Source organism: Bombina bombina, chromosome 5 (assembly GCF_027579735.1).
Source record: "Bombina bombina isolate aBomBom1 chromosome 5, aBomBom1.pri, whole genome shotgun sequence".
Classification (NCBI taxonomy): Eukaryota; Metazoa; Chordata; class Amphibia; order Anura; family Bombinatoridae; genus Bombina; species Bombina bombina.
Genome location: NC_069503.1, coordinates 896,824,295 through 896,841,915, shown reverse-complemented (window position 1 = coordinate 896,841,915; position 17,621 = coordinate 896,824,295). Strand labels below are relative to the sequence as shown.

General features: G+C 40.0%; 1 protein-coding gene across 1 annotated transcript in view; it reads right to left on the bottom strand.

The window, feature by feature from the left end:
- Positions 1 to 17,621, bottom strand: part of TGS1 (trimethylguanosine synthase 1) — a 219,883-nt gene that overhangs the window by 132,147 nt on the left and 70,115 nt on the right. The gene's annotated exons all lie outside the window — the stretch shown is intronic.

Genomic DNA, 17,621 nt, shown 5'->3' with positions numbered 1-17,621 from the left:
AAATGCATTAAATCTGCAGTTACACACAAAGAAGTCACATGAGTAATCCTGTACGATGCAGAAGTCAGGTGATCTCTTTAAAGTTTCCAGTGATTTGCAAGTCAGATATAGTAATACCTCACTCCCTACTGATTACTAATATCATCAACTAATCTTCCCTTTGTTAGTCATTTATGCGCCCACCACAGTTTAGTCATGGTTTCTGACCGCTTTCCAGGTAACATATGTTCTAAATCGGCTGCAGTTTAGCAAACTCACCTCCTGCCACTTCATACATAGTCACGCTTGGAAACAGATAGATGATTCCCAAATTGGTCCATTCACTACCGGTATAACTGTCATTCAAAATGAATTATTCACAGCAAAAGAGCATTTTAGCCGTTTTATTTTAAAAGTAGTAGACTATTTATAAACAATTCATTCTCGCCACATCAAATAAAGGACTGCTGTCTATATTGACATTTTTAAACTTCTGTGTTCCAAATGTTATTTGTTTTCATACTGAGCGGATGTGGTCAATTAGAAAAACGGGACCTGGTAAAACACAGTCGATAACTCGGGCCCACTGCTCCCCCGCTCCAGTCCTGGTCCCTCCACGCATCCTGGGCTTCTCTAGCAGTGGCAGGGCTTCAGGGCCCGGTGGCTCCTGCTGGGTCCCTCCCCCAAGTGGTAGACATCCAGGGCCCAGTTGTACCAGTAACCTTTGCGGACCCTAAAAGTTCTGCCACTGCCTTTAACCACACTGCAAAGCATTTTTTGTATATCACGAGTACACAATCCAATCAATGTCAATTTAATAGCACTTGGAGTTAGGGTTGAAAATATTTTTGCTTACCTGATAAATTAATTTCTTTCATTACGGGGAGAGTCCATAATTACATGACAAATGGGATTATATTTCCTGTCCACCAAGAGGAGACAAAAACAACCCTATATTCCACAGTTTTGCTTTCTCCCACTCCCAGTAATACCCTACTATACACAGGTATAAATATGGCCAAGTACAGAAGAAATATAAGAAAAGACCCAAGTGAGACAAATGAAGAACAAAACAAGTCCTGCCACCAGCTACTGTATATGTTAACAGGACCACTATGAAATAGGGTGGGATGAATACAGGTAGGCAGACATGTTACTCACACATCATATACGAAAAACTGTAGAACATTTCTGCAAAAAGCACCTAAACTGAAGCATAAGTTTAAAAATAGTAGAATTTGGTGAACATATTCAAGGAAAGCTAAGTAGCTGCCTTACAGATCTGATCGAGAGAGGTATCATATGAAAGGCCCAAGAAGTAGACACTACTCTGGTGGAATGAGTAGTAATACACTCGAGGGGGGGGGGGGGGAGTTTTCCCTACTATCCAGGTATGCCTTTATGATTAAGACCTTAAGCCAAGCATCATAAGTAATAGTAGCATCCTTATGGCCCTTGCAAGGTCCAGGGAATTGGACAAGAAAAGCGGAATAAAGTCTAAAAAAATAAAGTCTAAAAAAAAATAGTTCTAAAAAGAGTTAACAACAACATCAAGTTTGAGAAGCAGCAACTCCTTAGAATTCTTAGCAGCTGGACACAAGTTAGGTGGCACAATCTCCAGACTGATCAAATCCTAGTATACCACCTTATGAAAAATTTGCAAAAGAGCCTTACAGGAGAGGGCAGAAGGCTCACACACGCCAAGGTGATAAAAATACTAGCAGAAAATGAACCTTCCAAAATAAAAGCTGAAGGTCTAAGCAAAGCATGCGTTCAAATAGAGAAGCTTGAAGCATCTTCAGAAACAAATTGAGACTCCAAGGTTGAATCGCTAGAGGATGAATGGGTTTACTTTGTATCAGCAGATGCACACAAGTCTGAATATCTGGAAGTTTAGCAATCTAGAGAGACCTTCTTGGAGAAATTTTAAAACTCTAGGAATTTTTTACCTGCACACCATGCCAGATAAGTCTTTCACCGTTGTAGAATATGTGTCAGGACACAGACATTATAGATTGATCAAGGTGTCAATCACCTGGTCAAACAACCCTTTCTGGATAAAATCATGTGTTCAAACACCTGGCCAAAATAGTTAAAGTCCTGAAATCTTGAAGAAAGATTGGACCATGGGACAGAATATACATGCTGAGAGGAAAGGCCATGGTGGGCAGGAGGAAATCTGAATGAAGTCTGAATACCATGCTCTGTGAAGCCAAGCCAAAGCATTCAGAATAACTGAAGCCCCTTCCTGCTTGATTCTGGCTATCACTTTGAGTAGCATCACAAATTGAGGAAAGATGTACATCAGACTGAAAACCATGGGACCACTAGGGCATTCACTAGATCTGCCTGACCCGTCACAATATTGGGGAAGTTTGTGATTCAAGCGAAGCCTTGAGAACTCTATCTGGCATTCTCCAATATCTCACAATCGGGTTAAAAACCCCATGATGCAGAGACAACGCCTCTAAATGAAGATGTTGGCTATTGAGAAAGTCCACCTCCTAATTATTAATTCCTGGGATGTTAATAACCAAGATCGGGGATCGGTGGTGTTACAACTCCTTCATCTCTAAGGAACTCTAAGCCCCCCCCACCTCGATGATTGGCATAAGCCATTGCTGTAATGTTGTCAGACTGGAACCAAATGAAGGGATCCTGGACAAACTCTAAAAGGCCTTGAAGATTGCACAGAGTTCCAGAATTTTGATTGGTAACCTTGTCCCCTTAGGGGACCAAACTCCTTGCGCCCTCAAAGGGAATCTGACAGTCCCCAACATTGACAAACTGGTATTTATTGAGATCACTGTCCTATTTGGCCTCCTGAATTATCGAGTTGTAAGTTTGCCACCAGTCTAGGGATTCATCAACTGCTCCAGGGAAATCTGAGAAAAGCCAGTCTTTTTGACTAGAGTAGGTTCAGGAGCAACAATGCACTGCTAGGAGCTAGCTGCCGATTGTTGGCAGAACATATATGCCTCTTGTTATTGGCTCACCTGTGTTTAGCTTCCCCCTGTAGTGAATCGTGCTCCTTCAAAAAAGGATACCAAGAGAAGGATCAAATTTGATAACAGAAGTATATTGGAAAGTTGCTTAAAATTGTATAATCTATCTTAATTCTGAAATTTAAAAAATTGATTTTTAATGTTATGTCCCTTTAATATTCACAATGCTTAAAGGGATAGTAAACACCAACAATTTTATTGTTTAAAAAACAAAATGTATGCTTACCTGATACATTTCTTTCTTTCTTGACACAGTGAGTCCACAGAATCAGCAATTGCTGTTGGGAATATCACTCCTGGCCAGCAGGAGGCGTCAAAGAGCACCACAGACAAACTGTTAAGTATCACTTTCCTTCCCACCACCCCCAGTCATTTGACCGAAGGAAAAGGAGAGAAAGGAAATAACACAAGGTGTAGAGGCGCCTGAGGTTTATATAAAAAAAAACTGTATGAAAACAAGGGAGGGCCGTCGACTCACGATGTCAAGAAAGAAAGAAATTTATCAGGTAAGCATATATTTTGTTTTCTTTCTTAAGACACGGTGAGTCCACAGAATCAGCAAATACTGTTGGGAATCAACACTCAAGCTAGAGGACACAGATGATTAGGGAGGGACAAGACAGGTAACCTAAACAGAAGGCACCACCATTTGAATAAACTCACTCCCAAAAGAAAAAAATGCTCGGCCAAAGTAAAAATCTAATTTTTAAAATTTTTGAAAGACCAAGAAAGAGACAGCCCTCAAGTAAAGAGGCATAACTCTCTGAGGAGACTGCAGCCCCGCAGTCTGAAAATCAAACAATTAACCCCTTGATGACCGGACCATTTTGCAATTTTCTTACCCTTAATGACAATGGCTATTTTTAAATTTCTACAGTGTTGGTGTTTAGCTGTAATTTTCCTCTTACTCATTTACTGTACCCACACATATTATATACTGTTTTTCTCACCATTAAATGGACTTTCTAAATATAAAAATAATAATAATATAAAAAAATGGAAAAAAACCCACACTTTTTCTAACTTTGACCCCCAAAATCTGTTACACATCTACAACCACCAAAAAACACCCATTCTAAATAGTTTCTAAATTTTGTCCTGAGTTTAGAAATACCCAATGTTTACATGTTCTTTGCTTTTTTTTGCAAGTTATAGGGCAAAAAATATAAGTAGCACTTTGCTATTTCCAAACCACTTTTTTTCAAAATTAGCGCTAGTTACATTGGAACACTGATATCTGTCAGGAATCCCTGAATATCCCTTGACATGTATATATTTTTATTTAGAAGACATTCCAAAGTATTGATCTAGGCCCATTTTGGTATATTTCATGCCACCATTTCACCGCCAAATGCGATCAAATAAAAAAAATTGTTGACTTTTTCACAAACTTTAGGTTTCTCGCTGAATTTATTTACAAACATCTTGTGCAATTATGGCATAAATGGTTGTAAATGCTTCTCTGGAATCCCCTTTGTTCAGAAATAGCAGACATATATGGCTTTGGCGTTGCTTTTTAGTAATTAGAAGGCCGCTAAATGCCGCTGCACACCACACGTGTATTATGCCCAGCAGTGAAGGGGTTAACTAGGGAGCTTTTAGGTTTAATTTTAGCTTTAGTGTAGTGTAATAGACAACCCAAATTATTGATCTAGGCCCATTTTGCCACCATTTCACCGCCAAATACGATCAAATAAAAAAAAAACTGTTACATTTTTCACAATTTTAGGTTTCTCACTGAAATTATTTACAAACAGCTTATGCAATTATGGCACAAATAGTTGTAAATGCTTCTCTGGGATCCCCTTTGTTCAGAAATAGCAGACATATATGGCTTTGGCGTTGCTTTTTGGTAATAATAAGGCCGTTAAATGCTGCTGCGCACCACACTTTTAATATGCCCAGCAGTTAAGGGGTTAATTAGGTAGCTTGTAGGGTTAATTTTTATCTTTAGTGTAGAGATCAGCCTCCCACCTGACACATCCCACCCCCTGATCCCCCCCTGACCTCCCTCAAACAGCTCTCTTCCCTCCCCCACCTCACAATTGTCACCGCCATCTTAAGTACTGGCAGAAAGTCTGCCAGTACTGAAATAAAAATCATTTGTTAATTATTTTTTTTTTTCATACTGTCTGCAGTCTGCATCCCCCCTTACCCCACAACCTCCCTGATCCCCCCCATACATCTCTCTAACCCTCCCCCTCTACCTATTTGCCGCCATCTTGGGTACTGGCAGCTGTCTGCCAGTACCCAATTTGCCCCCCAAAATAGGTTGTTTTTTTTTTTTACTTTTTTAGATGAAAACTGTGTTTTCTGTAGTGTAGCTGGCCCCCCTTAATAATCTACATCCCTCCCCAGATCCCTTACTAAACAAAGAAGATCCCCATGCATCTGCATTAGTTATATTTTTTTTTCTTTTTCTTCCGGGCATATTTTGCGTGCACACGCGCGCACCCGCCCCCCACCACAACCGCCGAAATTACCATAACTGCTTGTGATTAAAAGAAATATGGAGCATATACATAACGGTCCTCCAAGAAGCTGCTCCCACCCACCAACGAATGTGTGATCGCCAAAGTCCAATGCAGAGAGGGCCACTGAGTGGCCCTTTCTGCATCGGTGGGTAAAATAAGGGATTGCAGTGATGCCTCAATATTAAGGGAATGTTTTTCTATGACATACCTGGTACGTCCTCTGTTATTAAGGGGTTAAACTTCTCAACCAGAGTAAAGAGAAGTAGCAGAAGTTTTCTGGTACAGAGAAAACAAACAAAACAGAAGAAAAAAATATTAATAATGCACAACATCCAAATTGTGCACACACGTTCCTCAAGAAATAAGAATGAGGACACAGAGAGGGAACAACAATTCAACAAACAATATTTCCCCTAAGGTGAAAAAAAACGCCTTATCCGAAATAAGATAAAGCAAATCATACTGCAAGCCAAGAGCACCTAAACTCTCCGAGCAAAAAATATAGCAAAAAAAAAAAAAAATTATAAGAAAAGGAATTAAAATATATGGAATGCTATGGCTCAAACTGAGCCTGCTATAAAACCTTAAAACTAGGTTAAAGCTCCAAGAGGAGTAAACAGACTTAAACACAGTCCTGATACTAACCAGGATCTCACAAAATGATACACATCTGGCACATCCGCCAGACACGTGTAAAAAAAGGATAACGTCCTCCAGATCATCCTGGAGAAGGGCAAAACCCCTAGGAATTCTGACCCTACTTATAATAGTAGTCCATGGATTCACACCAATCAAGGAATTTACGCCATACCTTATGGTAAAAGTAACCAGAAACAGACTTTTGAGCCTGAATCACGGTCTCAATGGCCGATTCAGAAAAACCATGCTTAGACAGAACTAAGTAGTCAATCTCCAAGCAGAAAACTTCAGAGAAAACAAAGTTGAATGAAAGAATTGACCCTGAATTAGAAGGTCCTTCCTCAGGAACAGCCACCAAGGTGGAAAAAATACTCTGCTAAGTCTGAAAACCAGATCCTGCAAGACTATGCAGGAATCATAACAATACCGATGCTCACTCCCATTTGATACGAGCAATGACTCGTGGAAAGAGAGCAATCAGACAGAAATCCCAAGGAACTGTCAGGGTATTTAGCAGAGCAGCCTGCTGATCTCTCGACCCTAAACATAACTTGGAAACTTGGCATAATGCACCACCCCCCATGTGAGGGTTAACCTGGAGAATACCTCTGAGAGAGGGGTCCACTCACTGAGATAAAAAATATGACTGCTCAAGAAGTCCACTCCCGGTATACACTCTTGAAAATAGAATAGTGGATAAACTAGAAAGTGAGAGTCCACCAACCGAACAATCCACGCCAATCATGGCAAAGGAACTCCAGATTCCTCCCAGGTGGTTAATGAAAACCACTGAGATGAGCTTATGTAACTAGAACCTGACAAACCGGATAAGACAACTGAGGCCAAGCCATCAGAGCATTGTAGATCGCTCTCCACTTCAAGATGGTTATGGGGAGAGCAGGCTCCTCCCAAGTTTATAGTCACCAACCCAACAGGCTAGCGACCGCGACTATTACTCAGAAGGTCTCTGGAAGCAGGTGTCCTGAGACAGATGCTACTGAGAAAACTAAAAAAAGATTCTAGAGAAAGCGGGCAACAATCTCGCTACCTCTCACAAGCAAAGCGAGCGCTCTACCACTAATTCCCCCCTCTGATCCATAGGGAAGAATCTCAGGTCGACAGAGCTCGCCTCAAAGACAGAGCCACAAGATCCTTGGTCCTTTATCTTAACATGCATAAACGCAAACTCTCAGATGGATCAAGCAAAAGGGATGATGTCCAATGCAGCAACCATCAGACCATTACCTCCATACATTGACCCACTGAAGGGCCAAACAGAAGAGAACCGAAAGAGACGAGAAGAATGAATCCTCTATTTCCTGACCTCTGTCAAAAAACATTCAGAGATAGGGAAACTATCTGTTCCCTAAAAAAAAAAAAAAAAAAAAACTACCTCTGTAGCCGGAGCAAGGGAACTCATTTTCAGATTCACTTCCATTCGAGGAATGAAGAGAGACAACAAGATCTCAGTATGAGAGATTTCTTGTTGAAAAGATGACACCTGAAACATTATGATGTCTAGGAATAGCACCACAGCAATTCCCTGAAACCTGATCACTGCCAAAACAGCCCCCTCCAAGAACCATGGAAAGGCCCAAGGGAAGAGTCACAAACTGAAAGTGTTTGACAGAACTTAAGGCTACACGTCCACCAGAACTATGGTCAGTATGAACTGACCCTCCTAGTTCAAAAAGAAGAATGGAGCCACTAGTTTCCATTTGAGAACGGTACCCCGAGACAAACTGTAGAGAGATTTTAGGTCTACAATAGGGCAAAAAATTCTCTCTTTTTCGGGAACCACCAAGAGGAAAGAAAACATCCTAGGCCCTGTTCTCTTACAGGAACTATCACTCACAGGGAAGAGAAGTCCCAAACGCATTACAAAATGCCTCACAGTTATCTGACCTGCAGATAAACTTGAGAGGTGGAACCTGTCTCAGGCAGGGAAGGATTGACTACTACGTAGTAACCCTGAAGTACTATGTCCACAGACTATCTGGGACATCCCGTATCCATGTTTGAAGAGAAACGGAAATAATTAACCCCCCCATTAGGACCAATCCCGGATTGGGGGTAAATTCCTTATATCAGGACTCTTCCTGTCAGCACATGACCAAACAAGGCCTTACCCATTTACGGATGCACCAGAAACTTGGACTCAAGTCCATAACGCCCCGCGCGCTAGTAGCACAAAGCCAGATAACTTGGCTTCCGGCTGAATCTTTTTGGTAGCATCAGAAGAAAAAGGATTGGCTAGCTTAAGAGCTTCCATTCTGTACTGGAGTCTCTACCAAATAGGAATCAGAAAAGGCATTGCACCAATAAGATGTCGCACTCGACACAATGGCAATACAAACTTCCATGTAAGTCAGCAGCTTAGACCATTGATCCTGAAAGAACAGCTATCCTCTCTGGAAAACGTAGTTCTCTTAGCCCGAGTAGAAAAGCCCTACTACTTTAGGCCCTGACAACTAATGGGGACAGCGACAGGAAACATCTTTTTAAAGACAGGAGACGGGGAAAAAGGAAACTCCTATTCCTGTGAAAAAACTCCCAGCACGGTCTGGAAAGTTTCAGAGAGTAATCCTAGTACTTATAAACATTACTAAATTCTTTAGGGTTGACAAAGACAGGCGTATCGGAGTCGCACCAAGGTAGCCAAAACCTTCTTTAACAATATATGAAGGTGTTCAAACTTAATCTGAAGGATACAACTTCAGCATCAGATGAAGGAATTATAATGTCCAAATCTGAGATTTCACCCTCAGAGGCTACCGACGCATCCTCCTCATTAGCTTATGAGGGGCAACCTGTGTAGCAGTAGGAGGAACAGAACCCTTACTATCCGACTCTCCAATATTCCTCTTGCGAATTCCCTTCAATATAGGAAAAGCAGAAAATACCAGATACCACAGAAGACTTCAGGACAGCAAATTCTGTAGGCAACAACTCCACCAGGAGACAGAGAGGAACCGCAGGGCACTGCATGTGACGCCATTGAGGCTTGGGATGTAAATGGAGAAAACTGTGGCATTGCCTAAACAGTATCAACTTAAGAGACAGCGGCTCAGAAATTAACAATCTATGAAACATGCAGCATAGATTGCTCTTGCCCCTAGTTTGGGACAGAGAATCTTAATCTTGAAAATTAAGAGAAAAATAGACCCTTGCCCTATACAGGCAGGTTTAATGTTGCAATTGAAACACGCACCCAGTTATTGAAAGTGACAGTTCTGTAAATAACATGACTAGAAAAGAATGCCCTGTACCAAAAATTACAATAGGATTACAGAAAAATTGTGTATACTCTGGATCAGACCACAAACCAGGCTGCTATCTTCAAAATTTACTCATGAAGTAATTCTGATTTTTCTTGCCTGTTAAGAAAAGTAGTTTTATTTTATTTATTTTTTCAATTAAAAAAACAAAATATATTAAAAAAAACACTAGTTTTGTGCAATAAAGATTTTTTCAGTGGTGTTAAAAACACTTAAACCATATTTATGTCAAGCATAACCATTTATGTTTTTGACAAATAAAACGTGCTAGAGGGTATCACCATATTAAAAAAAATACAGAGGCACCCACGTCCTGGTATTTAGTACTTATATACCTGAAGGAAAGGTATGAGACATGCCTGAAGAAACATATAAGTATACTGTATCCACAGAGGCCAAATTCTAAGTTTAAAGGAACAAGCCTCTGTTTCAGTATCCAGAAAAAACTATCTCAATACTTAGGTTTTAAAAACAAACTTAAAAATACAACAGGATAATATACTTTAATAGCCTTTATTTGTGAACACTTCTCTAGGGAAAATGTATTGGAGATAGCAGTGCCATTAGATATAATTTTAAAATTTATAGAGCCCTCTAAAGATTATTACTGAAACTCAATCCCTCTAAATTATGACAAGAACCGTGTCACCAAGCACATGGTGTTTAACAAGAGAATAACCCAAAAGTAATTAAAAACTAAGCACAGCTCCGTTCTGTAGCTATAAACACATCGCTCCGTTCTGTCGGAAGAGGAAGGGGGGCGTGGTCATATGCCTGGCTCAGGAAAACTGAAGATGGTGCTGCTCCTCCATCCAAAAAGAAAGAAGGCGGGAACACACTCGGCTCAGAGAAGAAGCGCGCAACTAACTGCGCAAACCATACTCACAAATAAAGATGATTACCTCTTGAGAAACTTCAGCGAAACCCGCTGACGGAATAAAAATAAACAAGCGCTTTAACACTTAACATAGCCTGTAATTACCTCTCTCTAGGACAATGAAGGAACAAAACCGTGCCGCTCTTATACAATGTTATGAAAAGAGCGCACCTCCTAAACATCAGACGCCCTTGTTTACTCGATATAGGATATAATTTCCACATAGAAAGTATCCTAAGGATCAAATATAAAAGAGCAAATGGGGAAATAGAGGGATCCACTAATCCTAATGATCCCTGTGAGCCATCACATAGATAGGGAATACTTCTCAGTACCTCTAGGACCCAGGAAGTATTAACCCCTAGTCTCCTTTAGTCACCATGAGTGCCTGCGTCCTGCCTAGCATATCCTGTACAAGGATATATATGTCCCAGAATAATGCAACTTTTAAATCTTTCAGAAGTGCATGTCCCCCAAACACAGAAGATCAAGCACTTACCTGCATCTAGCCGTCCGGCAGGAGGACGGCCTACCCGGTGTGAGAGGATGCTGCTCCTCACATAGACCTGAAGGAAGAAAGATCAGAGTACGCCTACTCTGGCTTTCAATACTAGGGCACCAACATGTTAGGAATACGTAGCGAAGCCCACTTCACAAGTTCCTAACTGCTTTAAAGCCACCACTGCCCTACTGAAGAGACTAAACGTGGAGTACGGCTAGACCCAACCTACTCTGGCTTCCAAAATAATAAAATCTTGATTGCAGTGGAAAAAATCCAATCTTTTTCAGACACCGAAATTTCACCTCCTCCTTGCACCGTAGGCAAAGAAAATGACTCGGGTTTGTGGGAAGGGAAGTGATACTTAAAGGGACACTGAACCCAAAATTTTTCTTTTGTGATTCAGATAAAGCATGACATTTTAAGCAACTTTCTAAAGTACTCAATATTATCAAATTGTCTTCATTCTCTTGGCATTTTTATTTGAAATGCAAGAACGTTTAGATGCCGACACATTTTTGGTGAACAACCTGGGTTGTTCTTGCTGATTGGTGGATAAATTCATCCACCAATAAAAAAGTGCTGTCCAGAGTCCTGAACTAATAAAAAAGCGTAGATGCCTAGCAAGAGAACGAAGAAAAAGCGATAATAGGAGAAAATTAGAAAGTTGCTTAAAATTGCATGCTCTATCTGAATCACGAAAGAAAATTTTTTGGGTTCAGTGTCCCTTTAACAGTTTGTCTGTGGTGCTCTTTGCCTCCTCCTGCTGGCCAGGAGTGATATTCCCAACAGTAATTGCTAATTCCGTGGACTCACCGTGTCTTAAGAAAGAAAGATAGATAATTCCATTATTTACCATTCCCCAGTTGTGCATAACCAACACTGTTATAGAAATATACTTTTTACTTCTGTATTTAACTTGTATCTAAGCTTCTGCAGACTGCCTCCTTATCTCAGAGTTTAGACAGACATGTTATCTATATGAAACACATGAACTAACGCCCTCTAGCAGTGAAAAACTGTCAAATGCATTTAGATAAGAGGCAGTTTTCAAGGGTTTAGAAATTAGCATATGAGCCTACCTAGGTTTAGCTTTCAACTAAGAATAACGAGAGAACAAAGCAAATTTGATGATAAAAGTAAATTAGAAAGTTGTTTGAAATGACATGCCCTATCTAAATCATGAAAATTTAATTTGGACTTTACTATCCCTTAAGAAATTACTATATTTCACCAGGGACTAAGTTTTAATTTTTAAACAGGACATTAAACACTAAAAACACTTCATGCACCCCCATCTAATTATGGGTGCTGCCATTTAGGAACTGAGGTTTCACTGCAGGCATCTGAAGGAGAGTCGCTGCACATGTGCAAACACAGAAGAAATAGAATGACTAAACTTAGTCAAATAATAACCTCAATATTATGCTTATAAAATGTATTTAGTATTTAATTTCCCCTTAAAAAACATAATTTATGTAAGAACTTACCTGATAAATTAATTTCTTTCATATTGGCAAGAGTCTATGAGCTAGTGACGTATGGTACATACAATCCTACCAGGAGGGGCAAACCTCAAAATGCCTATAAATACACCCCTCACGACACCCACAATTCAGTTTAACAAATAGCCAAGTAGTGGGGTGATAAAGAAAGGAGTAAAAAGCATCAAAAAAAAGGAACTGGAAATAATTGTGCTTTATACAAAAAAATCATAACCACCATAAAAAGGATGGGTCTCATGGACTCTTGCCAATATGAAAGAAATGAATTTATCAGGTAAGTTCTTACATAAATTATGTTTTCTTTCATGTAATTGGCAAGAGTCCATGAGCTAGTTACGTATGGGATAATAATACCCAAGATGTGGAACTCCACAGAAGAGTCACTAGAGAGGGAGGGATAAAAAAATAATAACAGCCATTTTCCGCTGGAAAAAAAAATATCCACAACCCAAAAAATAAGTTTTTCTCATAATTGAAAAGAAAAAAAACTTAAAACAAAAGCAGAGGAATCAAACTGAAACAGCCGCCTGCAGAACTTTTCTACCAAAAACTGCTTCCGAAGAGGTAGAATTTAGTAAATGTATGCAAAGAAGACCAAGTTGCTGCTTTGCAAATATGATCATCTGAAACTTCATTCTTAAAAGCCCACAAAGTGGAGACTGATCTAGTAGAATGAGCTGTGATTCTTTGAGGTGGGACCTGACCCAACTCCAAATAAGCATGATGAATCAAAAGCTTTAACCAAGATGCCAAGGAAATGGCAGAAGCTTTCAGACCTTTCCTAGAACCAGAAAAGACAACAAATAGACTAGAAGACTTCCTGAAATCTTTAGTAGCTTCAACATAATATTTCAAAGCTCTTACAACATCCAGAGAATGTAAGAATCTCTTCAAAGAATTCTTAGGATTAGGACACAAAGAGGGAACAACAATTTCCCTATTAATGTTGTTAGAATACACAACCTTAGGTAGAAATTTAAATGAAGTCCGCAAAACAGCCTTATGCTGATGGAAAATTAGAAAAGGAGACTCACAAGAAAGAGCAGATAATTCGGAAACTCTTCTAGCAGAAGAGATGGCCAAAAGGAACAACACTTTCCAAGAAAGTAGTTTAATGACCAAAGAATGCATAGGCTCAAAAGGAGGAGCCTGTAAAGCCTTCAAAACTAAATTAAGACTCCAAGGAGGAGAGATTGATTAAATGGCAAGCTTGATACGGACCAAAGCCTGTACAAAACAGTGAATATCAGGAAGTTTAGCAATCTTTCTGTGAAATAAAACAGAAAGAGCAGACATTTGTCCTTTCAAGGAACTTGCAGACAAACCTTTATCCAAACCATCCTGAAGAAACTGTAAAATTCTAAGAATTCTAAAAGAATGCCAGGAGAATTTATGAGAAGAACACTATGAAATATAAGTCTTCCAAACTCGATAATAAATCTTCCTAGAGACAGATTTACGAGCCTGTAACATAGTATCAATCACTGAGTCAGAGAAACCTCTAGGACTAAGCACTAAGCGTTCAATTTACATACCTTCAAATTTAATGATTTGAGATCCTGATGGAAAAATGTCCCTTGAGACAGAAGGTCTGGTCTTAAAGGAAGTGGCCAAGGTTGGCAACTGGACATCCAGACAAGATCCGCATACCAGAACCTGTGAGGCCATGTTGGTGCTACCAGAAACACAAACGATCGTTCCATGATGATCTTGGAGAGAAGAACTAGAGACGGGAAGATATAAGCAGGTTGGTAAAACCAAGGAACTGCTAACGCATCCACCTGGGAAGTTTCTTGTTTAGATGTGAAGCCATCAGATCTATTTCTGGAAGACCCCACATCTGAACAATCTGAAAAAACACATCTGGATGGAGCGACCACTCCCCCGGATGGGATGTAAAGTCTGACAGCTGAGATTATCCGCTTCCCAATTGTCTACACCAGGCATATGTACCGCAGAAATTAGACAAGAGCTGGATTCCGCCAAAGAAAGTATCCAAGATACTTCTTTCATAGCTAGGGGACTGTGAGTCCCATCCTGATGATTGACATATGCTACATTTGTGATATTGTCTGTCTGAAAGCAAATGAATGGTTCTCTCATCAACAGGGGCCAAACCTGAAGTGCCCTGAAAATAGGTCTAAAATATTGATTGGTAACCTCGCCTCTTGAGATTTCCAAACCCCTTGTGCTGTCAGAGATCCCCAGACAGCTCCCCAACCTGAAAGACTTGCATCTGTTGTGATCACAGTCCAGGTTGGACAAACAAAAGAGGCCCCTTGAACTATACAATGGTGATCTAACCACTAAGTCAGAGAGAGTCGAACATTGGGATTTAAGGGTATTAATTGTGATATATTTGTATAATCCCTGCACTATTGATTCAGCATATAAAGCTGGAGAGGTCTTATATGAAAACGAGCAAAGGGGATCGCATCCGATGCTGCAGTCATGAGACCTAAAACTTCCATGCACATAGCTACTGAAGGGAATGATTGAGACTGAAGGTTCCGACAAGCTGAAACCAATTTTATTCGTCTCTTGTCTGTTAGAGACAGAGTCATGGACACTGAATCTATCTGGAAACCTAAAAAGGTGACCCTTGTCTGAGGAATCAAGGAACTCTTTGGTAAATTGATCCTCCAACCATGTCTTTGAAGAAACAACACTAGCTGATTTGTGTGAGATTCGGCAGAATGTAAAGACTGAGCTAGTACCAAGATGTCGTCCAAATAAGGAAACACTGCAATACCCTGTTCTCTGATTACAGAAAAATCCTTGGAGCTGTCGCTAGGCCAAATGGAAGAGCGACAAATTGGTAATGCTTGTCTAGAGAATCTCAGAAACCGATAGTGGTCTGGATGAATCGGAATATGAAGATATGCATCCTGTAAGTCTATCGTGGACATATGACCTTGCTGAACAAAAGGCAGAATAGTCCTTATAGTCACCATTTTGAAAGTTGGCACTCTTACAAAACTATTAAAAATTTTCAGATCCAGAAATGGTCTGAATACATTTTCTTTCTTTGGGACAATGAACAGATTATAATAAAACCCCATACCCTGTTCCTAAAACGGAACTGGTATGATTACACCTTAAAGCTCTAGATTTGAAACACACTTCAGAAAAGCCTGAGCCTTCACTGGATTTGCTGGGACGTGCGAGAGAAAAAAATCTTCACAAAGGAGGTCTTACTCTGAATCCTATTCGATACCCTTGAGAGACAATACTCTGAATCCATTGATTTTGGACAGAATCTGCCCAAATGGCTTGGAAAAATGTTAATCTGCCCCCCACCAGCTGAGCTGGAATGAGGGCCACACCTTTATGCAGACTTGGGGGCTGGCTTTGGTTTATTAAACGGCTTAGATTTATTCCAACTTGAAGGTTTCCAATTGGAACCAGATTCTTTGGGGGAAGGATTGGCTTTCTGTTCCTTATTCTGTCAAAAAGAATGAAAACGATAAGAAGCTTAAGATTTACTCCAACTGAGAACCAAACAAATTCTTACCTTGGAAAGAAAGAGATAGTAATCTAGACTTAGATACCATGTCAGCATTCTAATATTTGAGCCACAAAGCTCTTCTAGCTAAAATAGCTAAAGACATAGGGTCTGTTTCCTGTTGCGCTAAGCTTTCCAACCAAAAAGTTGAAGCAGCTGCAACATCAGCCATAGAAATGGCAGGCCTGAGAAGATAGCCAGAATATAAATAAGCTTTCCTTAGATAAGATTCAAGTTTCCTATCTAAAGGGTCCTTAAAGGAAGTACTATCTTCCATAGGGATAGTAGTACGTTTGGCAAGAGTAGTAATATCACCATCAACTTTGGGGATTTTTTCCCCAAAACTCCAATCTAACTGCTGGAAAGGATACAATTTTTTAAACCTAGAAGAAGGAATAAAAGAAGTACCAGGCCTATTCCATTCCTTTGAAATCATATCAGAAATAGCATCAGGAACTGGAAAAACCTCTGGAGTAACCACAGGAGGTTTAGAAACAGAATTTAAACGTTTACTAGTTTTAGTATTAAGAGCACTAGTTTCCTCAATATCCAAAGTAATCAACACCTCTTTTAACAAAGAACGAATATACTCCATCTTAAAGAGATAAGTAGATTTGTCAGTGTCTGAGGTAAAATCTTCTGAATCAAATAGATCCTCATCAGAGGAGGATAATTCAGTATGTTGTCGGTCATTTGAAATTTCATCAACTTTATGAGAAGTTTTAAAAGACCTTTTACGTTTATTAGAAGGCGGAATAGCAGACAAAGCCTTCTGAATCGCATCAGCAATAAAATCTTTTATATTCACAGGGATATCATGTACATTAGATGTTGAAGGAACAATATTCATTGTACTAGTACTGATGGATACATTCTCTGCATGTAAAAGCATATCATGACAACTATTACATACCACAGCTGGAGATATAATCTCCGCTAACTTACAATAGATACACTTATCTTTGGTAGAACTGTTATCGGGAATCCAACAGTGGTTTCTGAGACAGGATCAGATTGAGACATCTTGCAAATATAAGAGAAAAAACACATATAAAGCAAAATTATCAATTTCGTTATATGGCAGTTTCAGGAAAGGGAACAAAATGCAAACAGCATAGCCCTCTGAGCATAGAAAAAAGCAAGCAAAATAAATTATTTGTCGCTAACAACATCCGGAAATGACGAAACTCGCGTCATGGCAGACGCAACCTTGTGCAAGGAAACCTGGCGTCAACTAAGACGCCGGAAATGACGGATTTGCGTCACCGAACGTAACTTCGCACCAAAAAATTCTTGCGCCAAGAATGACAATAAATATCAGCATTTTGCGGCCTCGTGAGCCTAATTTTACTCGCGAAAATTTATGAAAACAGTCAATTTCGAAGAAAAGACTATACCCCAGGTAAGAAAAAAATAACTTCCTAAATATGTTTTTCCCAATTTTGAAACTGATAGTCTGCAAAAGGAAATATACATAAACCTGACCCATGGCAAATATAAGTACAATACATGTATTTAGAACTTTACATCCTATACTATAAAAGTCCAAGTGTGTTTGTCCGAAGCTGTCATGCGCAGTAGAGACAGCACGAAGACAAACACATCTGGCCTTACAGTCCCTACCTGATCTGCGGTGCGAGCAGAAGTGGGCGTGGCCGAGCGTGAAGGTCCGTGAAGGGGGCGTGGCCAGGCGGGCCCGTGAAAGGCCATGCAGACAGAGAGAGAGAGAGAGAGAGAGAGAGGTGAGAGAGAGAGAGAGAGAGAGGTGAGAGAGAGATCAAGAGGGGAGAGAGAGATCAAGAGGGGAGATAAAGAGAGCAAAAGAGAAACATACTTACCGAAAGACACCCATCCACATAT